Consider the following 22,674-nt stretch of genomic DNA (forward strand, 5'->3'; position numbering starts at 1 on the left):
CAACAGGACTATTCGAAGGTCTGCTTGAAAGTAAAGATCTGCTCATGTCGTTGCACGAACAGTAGGGAGCAGGAAAGCTGCATGGAGCAAATGCTGGGATGGGACGGAGGAGACTCCTGCTGCCAGCCAGGAGAAGGTTAGGCTGACCTGATCAGCTATTAGGAATCTTTCTCCATCGGTGGAAGGAGCCAAGGTGCAGGACTGGCACTGCAAAATCTGGTGATAGAAGGCCAAAGGGTGCTTCTGCTCGGTGACATTGTTAGGGTCCAGGAGATTTTCTTCTGATTTGCCCTCAAGTTCAGAACAACCTGTGGGAAGCCAGGTTGAGTAAGACCTTCCAATGCTTATATTGGATAAGCATTCTCTGTCCTCTTCATTTAGCCACAGTGGCTTGTTTATACTCTGTGATGACTCAGGGTTCCTCAATTTCTCTTTGAGAGAAGGACATTGACCTTTGAAAATAATGAAAGGAAGGAATCTAAGAGAAGGCTCATCCAGGCACGATACAGTAATGGTCCCTCCTTTTTGGTGCCCCGGTTTCTGGGTGCTCACAAGAGGGAATGTAACCTTTGCCAGCACCGTACCTGTCAGGATTTGCCATTTCATCCCTCAAAAGGTTGCTGCGTTTTTGCCTTCACCTTCACCCTGCCCACCCCTGCACGCAGCCTCATGGTCAGTGTAGGTACTTAGATTTCAGTTAGGGTACATGCTCAGCAGGTGACAAGAATTGCCTTTGTTATGTCTACTTGCTACAGAATTCTCCCCAGGTTTTAAAATATATATCTTCAAATACCTAAATGTATTAAACCTTAAAGTAAAAAGCATAGGACAAACTTTTAGAAATGCTAAACCTGAATTTTATCCATTTCATCAATTATGGTGGTAGTCGGAAGTCCTTCCAAGGCCCTCGGGCTTGAAGCAGGCTCAGTGATACAAGCTTTCAGCAGCTTCCCTCTGCTGCTGGAGATGGAATCTTCATTTCTGGGTCTAAATCCTGCCGTAGCTCTCATTCATAGCCTTTACCTATAATGGTTGTTTTCAAACTTAAAAAAAAAATGATAGAAACCTATCTTCAAAAAATACAAATCTTTAGATCTAACCCCAATAGAGAAAACCAAAGCCGAACTGCTTTGGCTCAAGTAGGAGGCTGTGACTCTCTGTCACCCTCCTCTAAGGGTGAACCCTATTGAAAGAGCAGAGATTTTAGCTCTGTGCCCTTTCCCAGCTCTTATTTTTATTTTCCCACAGAAGAGGCTAGATTCTTTAAGGAGATATAAAGAAGGGAGATATAAAGATATAAAGATTCTTTAAGGAGATACAAAGACATCCTCTCATCAGCTGGAAATGCCAGCTAGGTGAGACCTGGCTATGCATATGCATTGTTTGCCCTTAGTAATTCTATAGCAATCTGCAAATTCGGTCAGCTTCATCAGCAGAAAACTTTGATAGAAACCATGTGTAAAAGGGCTGTGTTCTTAAAGTGGAACATTTAAATCGAAGTTTTTCAAGCACACATTTCAAGTGGTTTTATGATACCAAGCACACCCCAATGACATCTTTACATTGACCAAAACTTGGTGTCCTTGGGTTTTCTTTTAAAGCACTGAGTTTCTCAGGTGTGTCAGTTGAATAGAATCTGCTAAATTCTGTGTTTTTTTTTCATTTTTTAAAATTATTTATTTATTTATTTATTTTTATGGAGTCTTGCTTTGTCACTCAGGCTGGAGTGCAGTGGTGCAAGTGCAGTGGTGTGATCCAACTCAGTGCAACCTCCATTTCCCAGGTTCAAGCAATTCTCCTGCCTCAGCCTCCCAAATAACTGGGATTACAGGCGTCTCTACACCAATATGCCTGGCTAATTTTTGTAATTTTAGTAGAGACAGGGTTTCATCATGTTGGCTAGGCTGGTCTCAAACTCCTGGCCTCAAGCAGTCCGCCCTCCTCGGCCTCCCAAAGTGCTGGGATTACAGGCGTGAGCCACTGCGCCCGGCCAAATCTGTTAAATTCTGTTTCCCTGTAACAGAAATATATAGGATTACACAACTGCATCTGGTGTTCTTTCTTCCTTTCTTTTATTCATTCATTCAGCCCTACTATGGGCCAGGGCAGGAATGTAGTGGTGAGCACAAAAACAACAAAAAAATACATTTTGGGTTTGATATTCTTCAAGGGTGGGACATGCCTAGATTATTTTCCCTTTTGCAGACGAGGAAACTGAAAATTGCTTTGCTTTTCTCAATTACATTGCCCAGTATTCAGTAGACAGGTCTGGATGCAGGGGTACAGTTCCAAGTCCCCATCTCTACTCTGCTCTTTGAGCCTATGATTTATGCCACTTCCATATAAGCATGTGCAAATAAAGTATTCAGTAATTGCCATGGATGCAGCTGTCCCTGGGACCCGAAGGCCCTAAAATGAAAATAAATGTAAACTGTGTGTTTCACACTCTATTTTTAAAACGTTTGGAATAATTGAATAGTTTAGTAAAATGGGCTTTGCTGTTTCCACATGAGGATATCTTGTTCTTTTATTTTTTATTTTTTTTGAGACGGAGTCTCACTCTGTCGCCTAGGCTGGAGTGCAGTGGTGCGATCTCGGCTCACTGCAATCTGTACCTCCCAGGTTCAAGCGATTGTCCTGCCTCAGCCTCCCAAGTAGCTGGGATTACAGATGCGTGCCACCATGCCTAGCTAATTTTTGTATTTTTAGTGGAGATGGGGGTTTCACCATGTTGGCCAGGCTGGTCTCGAACTCCTTAACTCAAGTGATCCGCCTGCCTTGGCCTCCCAAAGTGCTGGGATTACAGGCGTGAGCCACCATGCCCGGCCTATTTTGTTCTTTTAAATGATGGTGTGTCCCCTTTTAATACAGTATTTATCATAGATAAACTTTATTATTCAGAAACTTAGAATTATTCCATTTGGCTGCCTTTTAGTTTACGGAATTATTTGGAACACAAGCTTGAACACATAATTCTTAACACATACGTGAACTGGGCTAAATTTGAGTATTTGTACCATAGTAGTGACAATATTGTTAATTAAACATGTGTTTCACATGTAGGAGATATTTGTATCACTGACATATGGTCATTTTCATTATTGATTTGGCAGTTTTTTAATATTCACAAAACACGAAATTTTGAAATACAGTAGTCAAAGTGATTTGATCTGTGCCATTTGTATTGATGTAACCTCTCTTCTTGGTGCACTAGCAATAAGAAGGAAAATCAGCACAGATGGGTTACACAGACTTAGAGAATTTGGAAATCATCAGTTTAGAGCCAAGGTCTCAAACTGGTGGGCTGGATCTGGCACACAGAGGTGTTCTTTTAAAATTTTAATTGCCAGCATTTAAAAATTGAAAGGTTTCATATTTTTTGAAGTCCAAAATTTTCAGCTTCTCTTGAAATATCAGAAGATCTGGCAATATTGAGCCCTCACTCCTGTTTGGCTACACTTAGGCTGGAGCCAAATGGCTGCTGTTTCTTTTTTTTTTTTTTTTTTTTTCCTGAGATGGAGTCTCGCTCTGTCGCCCAGGCTGGAGTGCAGTGGCGTGATCTCCGCTCATTACAAGCTCTGCCTCCCAGGTTCACGCCATTTTCCTGCCTCAGCCTCCCCCGTAGCTGGGACTACAGACGCCCGCACCACGCCCGGCTAATTTTTTGTATTTTTTAGTGGAGATGGGGTTTCACCATGTTAGCTAGAATAGTCTGGATCTCCTGACCTTGTGATCTGCCCACCCCAGCCTCCCAAAGTGCTAGGATTACAGACGTGAGCCACCGCGCCTAGCCAGCTACTGTTTCTTTAGCTAGAGCATGAACTCTGAAGTTTGCCACAGTCTCCGGCAGTATCTGTAATCTCCTTGACACTAAGGACAAGGGTTGGTTGCCATTATCTGAATGTTTAACCCCTATAGACATGTGAGTTTTCAATCCCAGGTCTAGATAAAATTGAGGTTGCAAACTTAAGGTCATCCTTTTTCTCAAAATATCAGCTTGCTAATTTTCAGGGGCACAACATAGGGTGACAGTCATATTAAGGAGGTGCTTTTAAAAGGGTTGAGGGCAAACATTTCAGAGGAAGGATACTTTCTGATGATGGTACCTGATTAAGAGAAGGAGCATTGACAGATACGGGTGATTTATTTTATTCTGGAGGATTCCTGTAGTCTACTTTGGTGCTTCTCACACTTTAATGTGCAGATTCTGATGCAGCAGGTCTAGAGTAGGGCCTGAGATCCTGCATTTCCAACAAGCACCAGGTTATACCACTGCTGATCTGAGGACCTCCCTCTCTGAGTAGCAAGGGGACTCTACCTTAAAGCAATCCTAAGAAAAATCAGTCAGGCAGTGATGGTGCTAATGTTTAGAACATTCACTTTTCTCTAGCCTGAGAAAGAAAAAGAGATACGAACCAGGGTGTTTTGGGTTGAATCTTCCCAGATAAATCTGGATCTACTTTGATTTGGAGCAGAGGAGGTGAAAAATCAATTATTTTCAATACAGTTATAGCACATGGAAAAGATAAATCTAACTCTGATTTTAAAATTTGTTTTAAATTAAGTGCTTCTGGTAAAAAAAAAAAAGCTAGATATGCTCAGGAATCATGAAATGTAGGGATTAGAGCTTTTAATTTTAGGAAAATTTAGGAAAATATGGGGCTGTTAGCAAACTTGTAAATCAGACCACAGAAAATAGGATAATTATCAAATCCTTGGTTATATGATAACCTTGTAAGCTATAAAATTTTAAAAAGTTGGAAAGAAAGAAATCAACAGTTTCAAATATATACAGTCCTATATTGAAAAGTATAATTAAAATGAAAAAGCACACCAGGAAAAATTTGTGGCACAGATGACAAGATACATAATTTCTATTATCATGCACAGAGCTCATACAGATTGTAAGAAAGGTGCGCACAGGCCTAGCACGTGGTAGGTGCTTCCTAACTGTTGGCTGAATGAATTATCCAATTGATAGATGGGTAAAAGACACTCAAGTTATATCACAATGTAAAGAAATGCATGGAAAACATTCAGCCTCACTGGTATGCAAAGATAAGCATATTTAAACGTCATTAGGAGATATACCTAATGCTAAATGACGAGTTAATGGGTGCAGCACACCAGCATGGCACATGTATACATATGTAACTAACCTGCACATTGTGCACATGTACCCTAAAACTTAAAGTATAATAAAAAAAAAGTCAACAAGGCACACTTTTACTAAGTTAGCAGAATTACAAAAAGAAAACCCAGTGTTAATATGGTTAACTTGAAATGGATATGCACTTATTCACTGCTGGTAGCAAAGTAAGTTGGTACAAAGCCTTTTGGAACATTGTTTGGCAATATATGCCTAAAGGCACAAATATTGGTACCCTTTAATCTAGTAATCATACTTTGGGAAATGTGTTCTGAGAAACAAATTATTCTAAAAAAAGAAAAAAAGCTATAAGTATTCATCACAGTGTTATTTGTGAGGACAAAAAGAATTTAAATGTCTAATGTGAAAAAAATAGTTCATTTATTCAATAAATAGTTTTGGTTGAGTAGATTATGATACATCTATGCTGTGGAATTTCATGAATCTGTTAAAAATTATAATTTTCACACTTACATTAGCAATATAAAAGAATTTGTATAATACAGTCTTACTAAAAAATGCAGGATGCAAAATTGTATATATGCTGTGATTGTAACTTGCAAAGTGATATGTACCTGTGGACAAGAACTAGAAGGCACAAGGAAAAAATGTAAGTATCACTTTATTTGAAGTTATATTCATGTTGTGATGTTGTTTGTACATTTTGCTATTACTTAGATGTTGAGAATCTTCCACTTTTATGTACTTAACTCCATATCACAAGCCGGATAGTCTAATCTATCACAGAGTAGGTGCTTAGTAAGTAACCAAGAAACATGAGGACTCCTGTCCAGAGCCTAAACATGGGGTTCCAATGCTCTAGTTCCTTCTCGCTTGTTGTGTTTCATCATCCAGAGCCCCCATTTCTCTTTCTTCCGTATTTGGTTGTTGGTAGAGGCATCTTGGTATATACCACATGACACCAAGTATAAATATTTGTTTCAGAGCTTTTAATGAATGTCTAGCAGTGCCAGGCAGGGAATGAATCTTCATGTTTAAAGGTCCAGTGTCCACTTAAGGAACATCTTAATGGAGCTACAGCTCAAGAGCAATGCCCATTTCATCTTCTGATTTCCTTTAGATAAGCAACAAAAATTCGCTTTAAGGTCATGAGCCTCCTTACAGCAGTCCCTCTCACCTTCAGCTGTATTCCCTGTTTCAGATATACTTGTTTCTCTGCTGTAAGTACACTTTTCTCTTCTAATTAGGTCAGTTACTTCATGTCTGTTTTTCTTTTTTGACATGGTTTCTTCTGGCTTTGGCACCACATATTTTCCCCATATGTCATTGCCTCTGGAGCTTCATGTTGCAATAGTTTTTCAAGGGGAACGGAGAGCACATTGCTAAGGGTGGGGGATGGCTTTTGCCTCTTTTGCCTGCCCTTTGCTTCAGTGAGTGTTCGTATTTCTTTTGGGCCTAGTTCTGTTTGGTTTTGTAGTCTTCAGAGTCAGTTATGTTTGGACTGAAAGATACTTAAGTAAAAATAATGGCAAGTCGGAGATATGTCTGGCAAAGGTGCAGCACATTTGTTAAGGTTACTGGTTTATTTATCTCCCTTGTCTCTATGGCGACTAAATCTGGGTCTGGGATTTAATGGACTTAGTTTTGACCTCTTGTAACATCTCCTAACTTTTCCCAGCCTCTGATTTAGAAAGAATTCATTTTCACTTGAGGAGAGAAACTGTCTCACTTACAAAAGGAGTCCTAACTGGACTCTCGAAAAGTGGAATCTCTAGTCTTTGATTCTTACACAGTCTTCAACCAGAGTACCCGTTGTGGTTATAAAGAAAGCTAAGAAGTCATGTAGAAATACACACACACACACATACACACACATAATGTCTCAAGGAAATACTTTTCTTTTTAGTGAAATAAAGTATTATTTAGTTAATGTGAATGAACTGTCTGTAAAGAGAACCTTTTGTCAGAATACCAAATCAATGGAACCATTGATTGGACATTATATTTTTATTTTTTAAAAGTATCTCCTTTACCCATTAGAGGATTATAAATTTGCACACATATAAATGTTTGAATCATATTTCAGAGTTCAAGTGTATTAAATTGTGCCATGGAAGTCCACAATAAAGATTGGGTTTGACCAGGATTCTCATGGAAGAAGTCAGATTTGGACAGCTAAGTTCAAATCTAGTGTTCCATCTTCACAATTGATGTGAAATGAGGACATAGATATCTGATCTCTAAGGTAGGTAGAGTCAAACCATCTCGGACTTCAATTGGTTCAAATGAGCCTTTAAAACTTTTTCTCTTCTCCTGTATGGTGTTTTGAGACTTATAAAAACATTCCAGCTGTAATAATTTACTAATTTGTTCATCTGTTTTTAGGTCTTTTCAGCTTCTCTAAGAATAAGCTCACATGTGAATTTTCTTTGAAACCCCAAAACAAAGGAGTCAGTAAATGATCAATTATCAAGTATTGCACAGAGACTGAGGCAAGGGAAGTGACAAAAGTCCTCTTCTGTCCTTACTCCCCAAGTATAAAATATTAGAGTTCAGATCTGTCATCAAGTTTAGTTCAAGCCCAATAGGAACTTGTGATTACTTAGTAAGGTTTTTGAACATCATAAAAGTTCAGTGCCTATGGAAGTTGTTGTAAGATTTTGTCCATCATGAACTGTCCTATTAATAGGCAAAGATTTGAAAAGCCAACAACAGATGCTCACTTGTAAGAGGGAACCATGCCTGGGAGATGAATGTTGGATGCTCCTTAATTTCTGAGTTTGAAACCTTGACTCACTTGTCTTATAACCGTGGGCGTAGAATATTTGTTAGATTAAGGTCATAGCTAAATTGTAAAAATTTTATTATGATCAGTACAATAAGCATAGCTGGGGTCAAAACTTTTATGGAAATCACAATGTTAAGGCCTGAAGTCCTTAATAATGCTTGAGAAAGAATGGCACTTTTATCATCATTATTATCATTGTCATCATCATTATTATCATATCAACCTTATATCACATGTTGAAAGCCCAGTGTGGTAAACTATGCTAATAATTGTTATAATTTATGTATTTCATTATTGATATTTCAATTTTGTTTGAACAACTGTAGGGATCAATTTAAAATAAAAAGGAGGAAATATATAAAAATGTATTTAGAATAGTAGCCTCATTGTCCTATCTTATCAGCCAGATAAGCTTTGTGCTTTGTAGAGCATCTCTCACTGAAGGATACCTAATTATTGGATAAACAATTAGTTCTTTAACAGTTCTTAGGCTGGGTGCAGTGACTCACGCCTGTAGTCCCAGATACTCAGGAGGCTGAGGCATGAGAATCGCTTAATCCCAGGAGGCAGAGGGTGCAGGGTGCAGAGATCACACCACTACCCTCCAACCTGGGTGACAGAGTGAGACTCTGTCAAAAAAACAAACAGACAAAACAACAACAACAACAAAAACCCAAACCAAAGAACAGTTCTTCACCTAAGTAGAAAAGCAGAAAAACAATGGTTTGTGGTCTTTATGAGTCTGTGGACATCTCTTAAACCATGTGTGATAGGATCATTTCTTTTTCTATTCTTTTTTTTTTTGAGACATAGTCTCACTCTGTTGCCCAGGCTGGAGTGCAATGACGTGATCTTGCCTCACTGCAACCTCTTGCTCCTGGGTTCAAATGGTTCTTGTGCCTCAGCCTCCCGATTAGCTGGGACTATAGGCATGTGCCACCAGGCCTGGATAATTTTTTGGTATTTTTAGTAGAGACGGGGTTTCACCATGTTGGCTAGGCTGGCCTCGAACTCCTGACTTCAAGTGATCCACCTGCCTCGGCCTCCCAAAGTGCTGGGATTACAAGCATGAGCCACTGTGCCCAGCCGATAAGACCATTTCTGTACACATTCATTAGGGCTACAAATTCATAATCTCCATAAAGTACTCTCTGTGTTTCTTTCCCAGGACCGGTAGAGTTTTTCCTGTGGGTGGTGGTGAGAGTTTGTGTACATAATTGTCAGCGTGCACAGGCAGAGGGATTTATAATCCAGAGGGTCTTTTGCTCCCTACAGTGGTTCAAATGGAAACTAATTGGAGAGGTTGAGTTCCACCCTTTGCATTGGGCTCATGGGACAGGTTTGAACTGGAAAACAGTACAACATGCTCCAGTATTTTTAGCCTATCCCTTATGTTCCCAGCTCTGCCCTTTGAACTGTCAGTTCTCATAGACTTCACATAGGATCTTGACCTGACTTTTGGTCCTCTCATGGGTGTTTTCTATTTTCCTTACTGGGGCAATCTAAGGCACAAAGAGTAAAGGATTTGGTCAGAGTTACTGTCTTAAATTGTACTCTGCTTTCTCCAGGAAACTGGAAGCTTCTGAGGAGCAAGAAGCCTGATGTTTCCTCTTATGTCCTTTGTATCATTTATTATTTAGTGCCAGAGACTTAGTAGGCATTTGCTAGAGATACAATTAATTGAATGAAAGGCATTGTGTAAATTATAAACCATAGTATTACCGTGGTATTACACAGGACTGTCTTAGGATCCCTGTTCCTCTAATATCCATATTCCTGAATTGTTGGAGGATATCCTTGAATAGAACAATCCCTCTTCCCTCATTGTAGCATGACATTATTTTTTCCCGGCATGTTATCAGTAAGTTTTTCGAACAGAAAAGTTGAAATTATACAGTGAACACTCCTATTCCTACCACCTAGAATCAGCAATTAAACATTTTACTATATTTGCTTTATCAGATATCCACCATTAATCCATCTTAATTTTTGGATGCATTTCAGAGTACGCTGAAGGTGTCTGTACGCTTTACCCCTAAACACTTCAACTTTATCATTATGTGGTTTCAATTTTGACTTTCTTAGAGCTGCTTTCAGATTTGTTGAGATCCTGACATTTATTTTGGTGATGGCTAAGAAGAGGTAATGACTCAAATGTGCAATATGCTCAGTTTTCAGACCCTGGGAGTTTCTCTTTGTTTGTAACTACCAGCAAGTATATGGACACATACATATCACTGTCCCTTCCCCCCTTCGTTATATGGTCACATTATTTGTATTGTTGAAATTTGGAAAGCCAGCCTAGGAAATGCAGTTGAGGGGCTTGTGGATATGAATGAAATCAAAGAATTGGGGTTGAGAATAGTAGGGCAAAAGGTTAGAGTTAGTTACTAGAAAGGGGGGATAGAGTTGGGTATAAGGAGTGGGGAAGAGATTCAGATCAGGAAGTTACCAGCATGATACCACTTTCATATATGAAGTCTAGAGAGGGTTTGGTGGCTGTTTATATGACCTAAAGGTCATGGATTGAATAAACACTAAGAGTGCAAATAGTCCTTCCAGTCTAGTGGTTTTCATATTATATTCCATGGAACCCTAGAATTCATAGACATGTCTCAGAGGTTTTACCAACATTTGAATTATACTTTCGCAAGCATATTGAACTATTTTTAAAAACACTAATAAGAAAACCCAACAAAAACACTTGACTGTGTTTTATAGAAAATTTTATCATCCTGGAGAACACATACTGATTGACTTTATTTTATTTTATTTTATTTATTATTTGTTTGAGACGGAGTCTCGCTCTCTCGCCCAGGCTGGAGTGCAATGGTGTGATCTCGGCTCGCTGCAACCTCTGTCTCCCAGGTTGAAGCGATTCTCCTGCCTCAGCTTCCTGAGTAGCTGGAATTACAGGCGCTCACCACTACGCCTGGCTAATTTTTGTATTTTTAGTAGAGACGGGGTTTTGCCATGTTGGCCAGGCTGGTCGTGAACTCCTGACTTGAGGTGACCCCCACTCGCCTTGGCCCCACAAAGTGCTGGGATTACAGGCGTGAGCCACTGCGCCCGGCCCTGATTGACTTTAACATAAGTAAAGGTTATTAATGTCAACCTAAAATAAAGTTTTGACTAACACTTATCTGTCATCCATCAAAGTCAGGGTAGTATTTCTATGTGGGAATAAAGACAAAAGGTCCACAGCAGGACCATTACACTAAAGCCATGGGTGTTAAGGCATTGGCCTGCAAAAGCTGAAGTTACGTTTTGGTTTCCAGTTACCATGAGCACTTATCCATCTGTTATATTTAGATTTTTTTTTCTAGTACCTTTAGGAATCTGCAAACAGACGAGTATCTGCTTTAAACTTGAAACGACCATAAAAGGAGAGAGATGGTTACGATGCTGGCGGCTGGCTACAGTGTCATCCTTCAGATGGGCCTGTGTGAATGGATTAGGGAACCTTCAAAAAGGTCTCTTCTGGCCCAAACTGCTCAACCTAGTCTGAAAACGTATGTGTGCAATATTGCACTTCATGATGTGATGAGATGTGATATTCAGGGCTTCTTTAATAATGCCTAAAAAAACCTTAAAATGGGCTTGGCAGATTTCTTTCATTTGGAGTCTGTGGTACTCAACTTTGGTGTTTTTCATTCCAGACTGTACCACATTCTGTGCCCATAGTTTGAAAAACATTTTGGAACCAATACCTGCTTGTGTGTAGCTGCAGTCAATTTTTAAAGGTTTTGCTGATGTATATTTTATTTTCCCCTAACCTTTATTAAGATCTTCAAAGTTGAAATGACTTTGCAGTGGCCATCTTTATCCCCATCATCAAGAGGCTGCCATTAACAGCGTTTTATTCTACCTGTTTTATCACTGTCTATCCATCCCTCCATCCATCAGTATATCTTATTTTTGGATGCATTTCAAAGTGAATATAGCAGATTTCACCAGTTAACTTCATAATATTTTATACACTTGAAGTCTAGCTATTTGAACTGTACACAAATGTGACTAAATTGCTATAGAATGCGGTGAAAGAAGGTATAAAATAAATGCCCCAGTTTTGCTTGGAAAAAATTTAGGAGTCTTATTTTAAAAGTAACAGGTGTTCTGGAATCCTGGCATGGAGTTGGAAAAAAATATACTAATTTTTAAATTGGAACTTTTTTGTAACTCAGACATTGCTGACCCCTAAAAAAGAGGGGATACACTTGTAAATTTTATTTTCATCCCAGGCAGGAGCTAAGTAACTTCCCGTTATTAATAGAGAGGCAAGATCATCTTGAAAAGTGTTATAGACATAGAATGTTGGTTACGCCCACAGAATCAATTGCATTTGGAAGGCAGAGGAACAGTTAACTGAGGACTAAGTTGATCTATGCAGGGTCTGAGTCCAAACCCTGGTGTCAAGGTGTTAAGTGCAAATTATTATTATTATTATTTTTTAAAGAAAACACTCTTGTTACAATTTGGACAGAGAGAATGGTATGGAGATGAAAAGTTCTCGTGTATGGCTTTTGCCCCTATTTATGTGGAAAGCACACCCTACATTCTTTCAAAGCTGTGTTGTTCCCTTTATTCTCAGTCCCCAGAATTGTGTGCAAACACTCTCTCTTGGCCCAGGGGTTTGGCTGGGTATGTTTCCTTCTGGAAGTCTTCACTAGCACTCTTGAGTTAGCTGGCAGGAGATCCCTTAAAACCATTTCCAAGCAGTTTTTCTCACTTCCCTATAGGGGCTAATCCTGTACTTTCCACTTCAGTTCCAGCTGCTGTTGCTTGGGAAGAAACAGATTTCTGCTGTGTTCTCAATCTCCAGACGGTCCATGAAAATTTAATGTATAAGAACAAAGAGGCTGGGCGCAGTGGCTCATGCCTGTAATACCTGCACTTTGGGAGGCTGAGGTGGGTGGATCACCTGAGGTCAGAAGTTCGAGAGCAGCCTAGCCAACATGGCGAAACCCTGTCTCTACTAAAAATACAAAAATTAGCTGAACGTGGTGGTGGGTGCCTGTAATCCCAGCTACTTGGGAGGCTGAGGCAGGAGAATCGCTTGAACTCGGGAGGCAGAGGTTGCAGTGAGCCAAGATTGCGTCACTGCACTCCAGCCTGGGCGACAGAGCGAGACTGTCTCAAAAAAAAAAAAAAAAAAAAAAAGGACAGAAAATATATTTTGGGCAGGGATTAGTTGGGGGATGTGGGTGGAAAACCTGGTGATTAGATATATTTAAACGTGTCATGTCAGTGTAGAGCGTGAATTAAAAATAAATTATATATGGAGAGTTGTAAGAAATTTACCAGTCCCTTCAGACAGACACATGACCCTTTAAAACCCATTAAAACTCCTTGGCACAATGGAATAACATGCACTTTGGTCTTGGAAGAAACTATTAGGTTGCAATGTTTTTTATTTCTCTACCAATGACTTGCTCTTTGATCTTGGAAAGTGACTGACTTGTCCTGTGATTGTTTCATAATCACCCATAATAAAACTGATTTACTGTATATAGTGAATAGTTAAGTTTAAAACTATATCTAGTTTCCGTTACAGCTCAAATTTATGTATTATTTTATTAGCGTTTAGATGTTAACATTAAGCTTTCAAGTCAGATTAAATTTAATTTGAAAAAAGATTTCGTGTATGAATACTTTATATTCTGCAGTTCATACATGTGGTACCACCCTTAATTAAATGATATTTCCACAAATCAGTTTGGAAGATTTTCTTCCTGCAAAATGTATGTTTAAAGTACATAAAAATTGATGGGACCATGTACTTATGGCTAGTCGGAAAGTGGAAAGTTTTTTAGATTTATGCTTAGGACAGGTGATAGTACTTGAGCTTCTATTCTTAGTTTGACCTTGCCTCCCCCAACCCCCTTAAAGCAAGACACTTAATCTCTTTAATGTCTCAGTTTATTCATCTTTAACACCTGTATTCTTATTTCATGAAAACGGTACCTGGTTTATATTTGGTAGCATTTAAAGACTTGATATAGAGGTGGTGTGGAAGTTCAAATTATATAGAAAGTATTTGTATGCTGAATGATAATCTTGACAAATTACTGATTACTACATTTAGAAAGTTACAACTCTGGAGGGAATTGATATTTGATATTGTTTTCCTGTGTGTTCTAAGTTACCACCATAACAGTAGGAAAATAAACCCTATCCTGGCTGTGTTACAAAGGGATTAACTCACTTCTTCAAGTTGTTACTAAATCTCCAGCCCTTTAAACAACAGAAATAAAAAGTGTTCCTTATTTTAATTTTTCCCAAATAAAAGTCCTATAACTAACCTTGGCTTAATTTTTTCTTTTGTTGAGGGCTTTCCAAGTTATTTTCTTTGTGAGGAACGGAGGATAAACCATGTCAGTTACTTGAAGCAACTAAAAATACCCCGTACAAATATGCAGAGGAGTATGCTTTTGATTTTTAGATCAAAGCAAAGAAGCAAGATTTTATGGAGCTTGCTTATTATACATTTATTCCAAGCTACTTGTACCTTTTCAAATAATTAAATATTAACTAAATACAAGAGGATTAAATAGCTAGACTTTAAGTAAAACTAAAATACCCATACTAGTATTTTCTAAATTCTGTATCATTGAAAGTTTAGGCTGATATGAAAGAGAGGGAATTCCTATCATGGGGATTGCCAGTCTTTTCACAATGACCTGCCACTAGATTTTATAATATATGATAAATGTGTGTGTGTTTATTGTGAAAATTGTGTGAGTCTTATGAAAAATTAAGTCTACTTGAAAAATCAAAAGACATTACCTACTTGGGTACAAAGCCTGATTTATATATATATTTCTTTAATGACCATATTATATTAAAGTTTGTATAGTACTTGGACATATATTATTTAATTTCATTCCTAAAACAATTCAATAGGGAAAGCAAGACAGATATTAATATTCCCATTTCATAGATGAGGAAGAAAAAATAACTTGGCTTGTAAGCGATTCAGCAGAGTCAGAGATTGCATTTGAGATTTTTGATTCTAAGTCTAGTGTGCTTTCCTTGGGTTACAACACAATAAAGTCAAAAACATTTACTGTTATTTTCATTAATTGAAAGCTTAAAATCAATTTAAAATTCTAACAGTATAAAATTTAACAGTATAAAAATATTGTTAATTTAATTTTATGACGTTAATTTTTAAATTGATTTTTGAATTTGCTAAAAGTGTTTTAAAATCAGTATCGTGTTTCACAATTCCTGAATTAATCTCTTCTCTGTACATTTCCTGTTCCAGTATGATAATTTATATAGGCTTTAGCATTTACTTATGGTATTAAATAAGTACACAATTTGAAGGGAATTAAAATTAATTAGGTCTTGCAGTTCTTATAATACTCCTGGTTTGCCACACTGAATTGCCATGACATGGCTGGGGATCCCTGTTTTAACATCTAACAAAGATAGCTGCCAGTGTACTTAATTTTAAAACAGTCTCATCTATTAAGCTGCTTTATAAACATCAACCCCTTTTCTGAAGTCCAAAGTTAGTTTTTTAAAATGTTCACTGATAATGGAGTGGGGGTGCTGGTGACATTTCTCTTTCTTGTTTATCTGTAAAGACAGGGAGGTGCAATCTAAGTTAGGAAATCAGTGACAAATAGTCATAGAACATGGGTCACCTGGCTTCAATTAGTTATGTGACCTTTAAGAAAACAAGTGCCCATTTCAGAAAAGACTGACCTTTGAGGCTGCAGACATCAAGCTACTCCTCTACTTTAAGGAAGAAACAATGACAGGGTTAATTTAAAACTCTGATGCAGATAGAGTTGAAAAATCCATGACAGATTTATATAACGAACGTGGATGGTGTTTTGTTTTCCCAGAATGCAGTTTTAAGGTCAGACCTATGACTCAGAGCTGTGCACTTCCCTGGTGGTATGCATCAATGACATGTTGCCAGTCTAATCGTCCAGAAGGGCTTGTGCCCAGCTCAGCTTGCTCCATTATAATCCCCAGCTGAGACGCCACCTTTCATTTTTTAAAATAGATAAGATAGCATGAACATTTGAAACTCAAATACTATACGTACTTTATAACTTTTCAGCCTGAAGACTTGATGCACACTAAGTTGCCTCTTTAATTTTGAGAAGTATAATCTCCATTGCCACTAATCCATCATGGTGTGGCACTGCATGAGGATATGTTGTGTGCATTGTCAGTATCGGCGTTTTGCTGAGTTTACTGTTTTTTAGTTCATTGGCAAGGCATCGTGGGTTTTGGTGCAAAGAGCATGGATTTGGAATCAAAAGCCACTTCCTCTCTGGGTGCCTGATTAGCTGAGGGTAACCTTCACATAGCTGGCATGGGATTTCCAGATGGCATCCTCTCTGCATGAACAAAAACAATGTGCCATTTCAGTAAACTTTGGTGGGTGCTCCCTGATCCACTCCAGATCTTTTCATCTCTTTCCTTTTACTCTCTCCCTTTCCTTGTAAATCAAAACTCCCATTCCTTTAGTGCTGCTGATCTCTTTTGGGGGTTAGAAGAAAGCAGTCTGATTAAACTAACTTACTACTGTTTTTAGTTGGTTCATCCTATCTTTAAAAAATGTATATATTTCAAGGCTGGGTGCAGTGGCTCACACCTGTGCTACCCAGCACTTTGGGAGGCCGAGGCGGGTGGGTCAGGAGTTCAAGAGCAGCCTGGCCAACATGGTGGAACTCTTGTCTCTACTAAAAGTACAAAAATTAGCTGGGCATGGTGGCACGCACCTTTAGTTCCAGCTACTCAGGAGGCTGAGGCAGGAGAATCGCTTGAGCCGGGGAGGCAGAGGTTGCAGTGAGCCGAGATCGCACCATTGCACTCCAGCCTGGGCGACAGAGCGAGACTCCATCTCAAAAAAAAGAAAAAAAAATATATAGATAGATAGATAGATTTCTTACAGCATTGTTTGTGATAACAAATATTTGTCAATAAGAGACTAAGTTAATTGTGGTATAGCTTCACAATTGGATACTATGTACATGTTCAAAAAGTAGAAGTTCTTTATGTACTGACAAGGAAAATTCTCTGAATATAAATAAATAGAACTAGCAATAGGATAAATAGAAAAAGCAAGGTGCAGAGGAGTATGTATAGTATACCACTATTTGTGTTTTTTTTTTAAAAAAAAAAAAGAGGAAAAAGAAAAAATATATAGCAGCCTATCTTTTATAAGCCCAGTATCTCCAGAAGCATAAAGAAGACACTGGTATCATTGGTTATCAGTGGAGAGGGGGAAGTAGATGTCTGGGGATAGATAGGGGGAAGAATACTTTTCACTATGTATTCTTTCATACTTCTTCGAAAATACATCTCTGTAAATAAACCCATGCAAAAGAAAAAAAGAATGTTCATGGCAGTATTATTCATAGTGGCTAAAAAGTGGAAATAACCCAAATGTCCATTACCTGATGAATGGTTGAACAATATGTGGTGTATCTGTACAATGGACTATTATTCAGCCATAAAGAGAACTGAAGTACTGATGCATGCTGTAGCATGGATAAACCTTGAAAACATTATACTAAGGGAAAGAAATCCGCCACAAAAAGCTGCATATTGTGTGATGCCATTTTTATGGAAGCATTATGCTAAGTGAAAGAAATCAGCCACAGAAGGCCATATATTGTATGATTCCATTGCCAGAAGTGACACATCCATAAAGACAGAAAGTAGGTTAGTGGTTCCCAGGGGGTGGGGGTGGGGTATGCAGAGTGGTGGCTAAGAGGTCCAGGATTTCTTTGGGGGTGATGAAAATGCAGAATCAGATGGTGGTAATGATTGATATACGTTATATACTAAAAGCTGCTGAATTGTACACTTTATAAAGGTGAATTTTATGATATATAAATTATTTTAAATTTTACTTAGAGATGGAGGTCTCACTGTGTTGCCCAGGCTAGTCTTGAACTCCTGGCCTCAAGCAATCCTTCTGCCTTGGCCTCCCAAAGCACAGGCATGTAAATTATATCTCAGTAAATAAAGTAACATAGCAAAACAACTTGAAGTCATGAACACGGAAACTTAAAGAATCACTGTGAACCTATAAAACAATGAACAACTAAAGTTTTCACCTAAGAAATGTTTTTATTCTAAAATATTTTACATATTATCTCTATAATGACAAAGGACTTCATGTTCTTTAGCTACCTTCACTCACACTTACCTGGGATTATTTCATTTTATAAGTGAAGATTATTAACCCAAATGAAGCCCTGATTGATAAAATTTTGGGTAAAATAACTAAAGAAAGAATGTATGATTATCTGGAATTGAGATGTTGTAGCTGCAGGCCTTGCCCAGGCTGTGCCAGTAGGAGAGGAGGTATGGAGCCTCAGAGAATCTTTTGGACCAGTGTGCCCTTTCTCTCCTCACAGCTCATCCCAGAGCTGTCCCTGCCTCCTTAGGCTGATATGTCCCTGTTCCCTTCCTTGTGTTCTCCTGCGGTGGGCTGAGGCACAGGGTTTAGGGAGCCTATTATGATAGGAGGAGATTAACTTTGGGGTTCTGGGATGAGATCTGTGGACCTGAAAATATAGCCTCTCCGATCCTAGTCACTAACTGTTCATGCATGGAGAGTGACAGCTAAGAGGTCTGGGGTTTCTTTTGGGTGGGGATGTGAGGTGCTCGGTCATTATGGACATACAGCAATGGTCTGTCTACACAATGGTCAGATAATAGTCTTCTTACAGTCATCCCAACTCTAGATGCTTTAGCCGGAGTTCATCGTGGGGTGGGTATGGGGGATTGACCACAACGTGTTTTTGGTCAAGAGTTGGGTAGATGGTGCATATTTTGGTTCTGCCACCCCTGGGACCTTGGGCATTGCTATGTCTCAGCACAAACAGCCTCATCTCCTGAGCTGCAGAGTCCTTTCTGTAAGTGGCTTGATGAGATAGGGTCTTTCAGATCCATGTCCTTGGCATTTATTCAGAATTAACTCACGTAATACAATGCTAATCTGCATTCTGGCTGGAGCTGCATATAGGTAGCCTCTTTTCATTGTTGGCCTTTATAGCCAACTTAAGCTCAGAGATGTGAATCAAGGGTGGCTTGCCTGATGAATTAGTGCTCATAAGGTAAACCCTTATTTGTTGTGTTGGAAAGTTTATTGACTCTAGCCAGAAAAGGTCTAATTATCCACTGGGCTAACTGGGCCCTTTCCTGGCAGGGAGGATGTAGAGAAGACCCTCTGCAGCTCAAGACTGGGCAGATGACCTAGACCTATTGGGTATTTATTTCATTAGAGGATCAATAGAGCAGAGATTTGTTCTCCCCAGGTCTCCATCATCTGTTCATAAACCCGCCTGACTCATGTTGAATCCACAGCTGTCTCCACTGGGCTGTCAAGCTGCTAGAGGCCAATTCCTCTGAGTCCCTAGGACTTTGAGTTTTGCTCTCTGCTGCCCCAGTCATTCTCAGGCCCATGGTCCTTGCAGCTGGGCTCTTGGCCAACATCCTGAGCTCTTATCTCTTTTCCACATATCCCCTGTGAATTAGTAAACTTGATAAATTCTATTTGTAGGAATCTGCTGCTTGGGTCAGCCACATTTTTAGCGTGTAGTTGAATTAATAATAATATATAGTGCTTACTGTGTGCCAGCCACTGTTCTAAATGTTACAAATATTTACTGCTTTATTTCTCACAATGACCCTCTTGCATAGGTACTATTATCATCCCCATTTTACAGATGGGCAAATTTAGTCACAGAGAAGTTAAGTGAAACTTGCCAATGTCATACAACCAGTAAGTGATAGAGGCAGGATTTGAATCTAGATATTCTGGCTTCAGTCTGTGCTCTTAGCCACTGCACTATATTCTCTTGAATCATTATAAAATAGATACACTGATACTAATCTCAGGGCAAATTTCCTACTATTTGTCTTGGAACTAACCATGTTAATTGTTCAACCAATCTCATATAAAGTTAAGCCTTAAATTTCTTTCATGGAAGCCTTCAAAAATAGTTATGGTCCAGTCTAAACCATTTTACCTGAATTTCATTGAATGCAATAGGACAATCACTCCTTGTTTCACTCTCTGTACCTTAGATAATCTGATCTTATTTATACCAGTTAGGTACATACTTCCCATGTTTGTTCTTGTTGATTATCACACTGATGGGAAATGAGCAAGAAGGGCGGGGATGTGAGGTGAATGGGGTGTGATCTTTCCACGTACGTGTCCTTTGGTGGCTTCTGCTCCTCTAGCTGCAGACTCTCCTTGTGTTCTCCTTTCTGGACTTCGTGTTCCTGTCATTCTGTTTCATGTACTTGCTGCCTGGCATGGTGAACTTGTTGTTTGACTTCAAGGGCTTTGGAATCACTCACTCTTGTTCCTTAACAAGTGTCAGCTGTTTAGGTAGAGACTCTGCTTCCACATCCAACCTAGTCCATATCTCTCTCAGCTCTGCGTCAACTACTGCTTCCAAGTTAGCCAAAGTTTATCCATAAGCTTTGTTTTTCTTTTTAGGTTTAATAGGGTTTAATTGAGCAAAGAACGATTCGCGAATCAGGCAGCCTCTCGAACCAGAGTAGGCTAAGAGACTCCAGCATAACTGTGGCTGAGATAACTTGACTGGACTCTTGCTGCTGCATGAGAGAATCTGCAAAATGTGTCATCTACACACACAACTGTCCCTTAGTCTCAGGGTCTGTGACCCAGCTTAACCTCTGTTGATGAATATAAAGTCAAGGGATAACAAACCCCATTTACCATATATAGCATTCCTAAGGTTTACATTGTCATGAGTAAAGATCCCTTGCTAATATGGTACAAGGAATAGTGCCTTCGGAGTCCAGACACTCAGCTTCTAGACCTGGAGCAGCTGTTAACTCAGGGAAGCAGGTCATCTCTCCATCTCTGGGCCTCAGCTTTTACATCTATAAAAGGAGGTGATTGGATTAGGTGGTATCTAAGGCCATTTCCAACTCTATCATGTGATCTTTATTGAAGCTGGAGACACCCTCAGACCTGGCCCACTTTATCTTCAGGTCCGCCAAGCCTCTCCAACTTGTGGAGGAGCCTATGCTCTGTCCTCACCATGCACAGGTTGACAAACAGGGAAGACAAGCTGCCATTGAGGGTGGTAATCTAATGGCAGACCACACACCAACAAGATCACTCTGGTTCTGCAGCTGAGTTTTCACAAAACAGTGCCTGTCCTGGCACAACAGAAGAGCTCCTTCCACAGAAAGTTATTCCTATTTGCTCTCTCAGATACGAATCACTGTGGGCCACCGCTCTCCTCTGTCTACCTGTGATTACTCCTGCATTGAATCTGAATCAAGACACTGCTCAGGCAGTCAAATGTTGGCCTTTGGGGAAACTTGGCAGATGGGAGCCAAGTGAGCTTTCACTTTATGTACTTTCAGTCCTCTGGAAATCTGGATTTCCCCTGCTATCAAAATAGACAATGCTATTGCCTAACAAAATATAGACTTCCTGAGTGACATCCAGGTCACGGCTTGATCTCTTTCCTCCTGCTATGTTCATGCGTCCACTTCCATGCACCATGTTAGGTTCAGATGATCTACTGACCAAACCCCAGAGAATCACTCATGAGTCTTTTCAACCTTTACCTTGAATTCTAGGGCTATCTTCTATTTGGGGTTTGAAAACACCAATGCATAATAAAGTAATGTATTAATTATAGTTTTTTGGTAAATAAAGATAGATCGTATGTTACTAGCCTTGATGTTTCACACAACGAAGCAGAGCTTATGAATTATTATGATAACATCCCTGAACAAGGCAGTCGATCTCAGTTATCAGCATTAAGAATAAAGGTATGGATGGAAGCTTATTTGATTTGCTCTTCTTTCCTGTTATGGATATTAACCAGCTGGGTAAATTATATAATAGGGTCATGGAATGTTTAGCCCTCAAGCATTTATCAGAGGCTTGAAATGTTCATAAAAGGTGGGCTTGGTGAATGCCAGGACTTAGCATGGTTGAAAGGGTGTTTTGAGTCATGGTACATGGCAACATGGAAATAAAACAGATATGTCACAAGTAGGTGGTAGAAATAAACTGAAAGATAATTTTAACATCTAAAATGTGACAAAGATTTATCCTTACCAGCTTCTCAGTTTCCTGAAACATTTATTTTCCTTTGATTTGAGATTCTGTATTTATGTTATATATTTCTTTCTAAAACATTTTCTGGTTTCTGTTTTCTTTACTTCTTTTACTTTTTTGCCACTTCTGTTTTTTGAAAAATATCATCCTAGGCATGCTCTGAAAGTCATTTGTTCGGTGCTTTCCTGGTAGTGATTTCTGGTTATAGGCCCATAAAGTATCTGTAGGATGTGGTTAGGATAGTTCCTGCCTCTTGGTAAACCTCTAGTAGTAACACAGGAAGGGCACAGACTTTGGGGACAAGAGACATTTAAAACTGTTACTTATCATGACGTTACCAATAATCAAAGGACAGGGGCCATGGCTCATGCTTCTTAATCTCTCTGTGAATATTATAAGGAAACTTCTAAGCCCTGGTCAACTGTGAAATGAACAGGTCTTCAGTTGAGTTAATTAGCATTTTCCAGGTGCTTTGCTGTTTACAGTGTCCTTTATTTCATGTATCTTATCTCATTTGTTACAGGTCTTCTTTCATACTCACCTTTTCCTTTTCTCTGAGATTCAGAGACCCTTTGGGGAGGCTGAATTTCAGGTTTGTTTTCATTAGGACCTTACATGACCAAATCCCCCCTCTTGGGGTTCCAGGGGTTCTCTTTCATTTTACTCTCTGATGGGTATGCC

At 39.2% G+C, this 22,674-nt stretch overlaps 1 protein-coding gene across 7 annotated transcripts in view; it reads left to right on the plus strand.

Annotated features, from left to right (window-relative positions):
* The window catches only part of FHL1 (four and a half LIM domains 1), a 66,588-nt gene that overhangs the window by 25,123 nt on the left and 18,791 nt on the right, over positions 1-22,674 (plus strand). The gene's annotated exons all lie outside the window — the stretch shown is intronic.

This window comes from Pongo pygmaeus, chromosome X (assembly GCF_028885625.2).
Source record: "Pongo pygmaeus isolate AG05252 chromosome X, NHGRI_mPonPyg2-v2.0_pri, whole genome shotgun sequence".
NCBI classification, from domain to species: domain Eukaryota; kingdom Metazoa; phylum Chordata; class Mammalia; order Primates; family Hominidae; genus Pongo; species Pongo pygmaeus.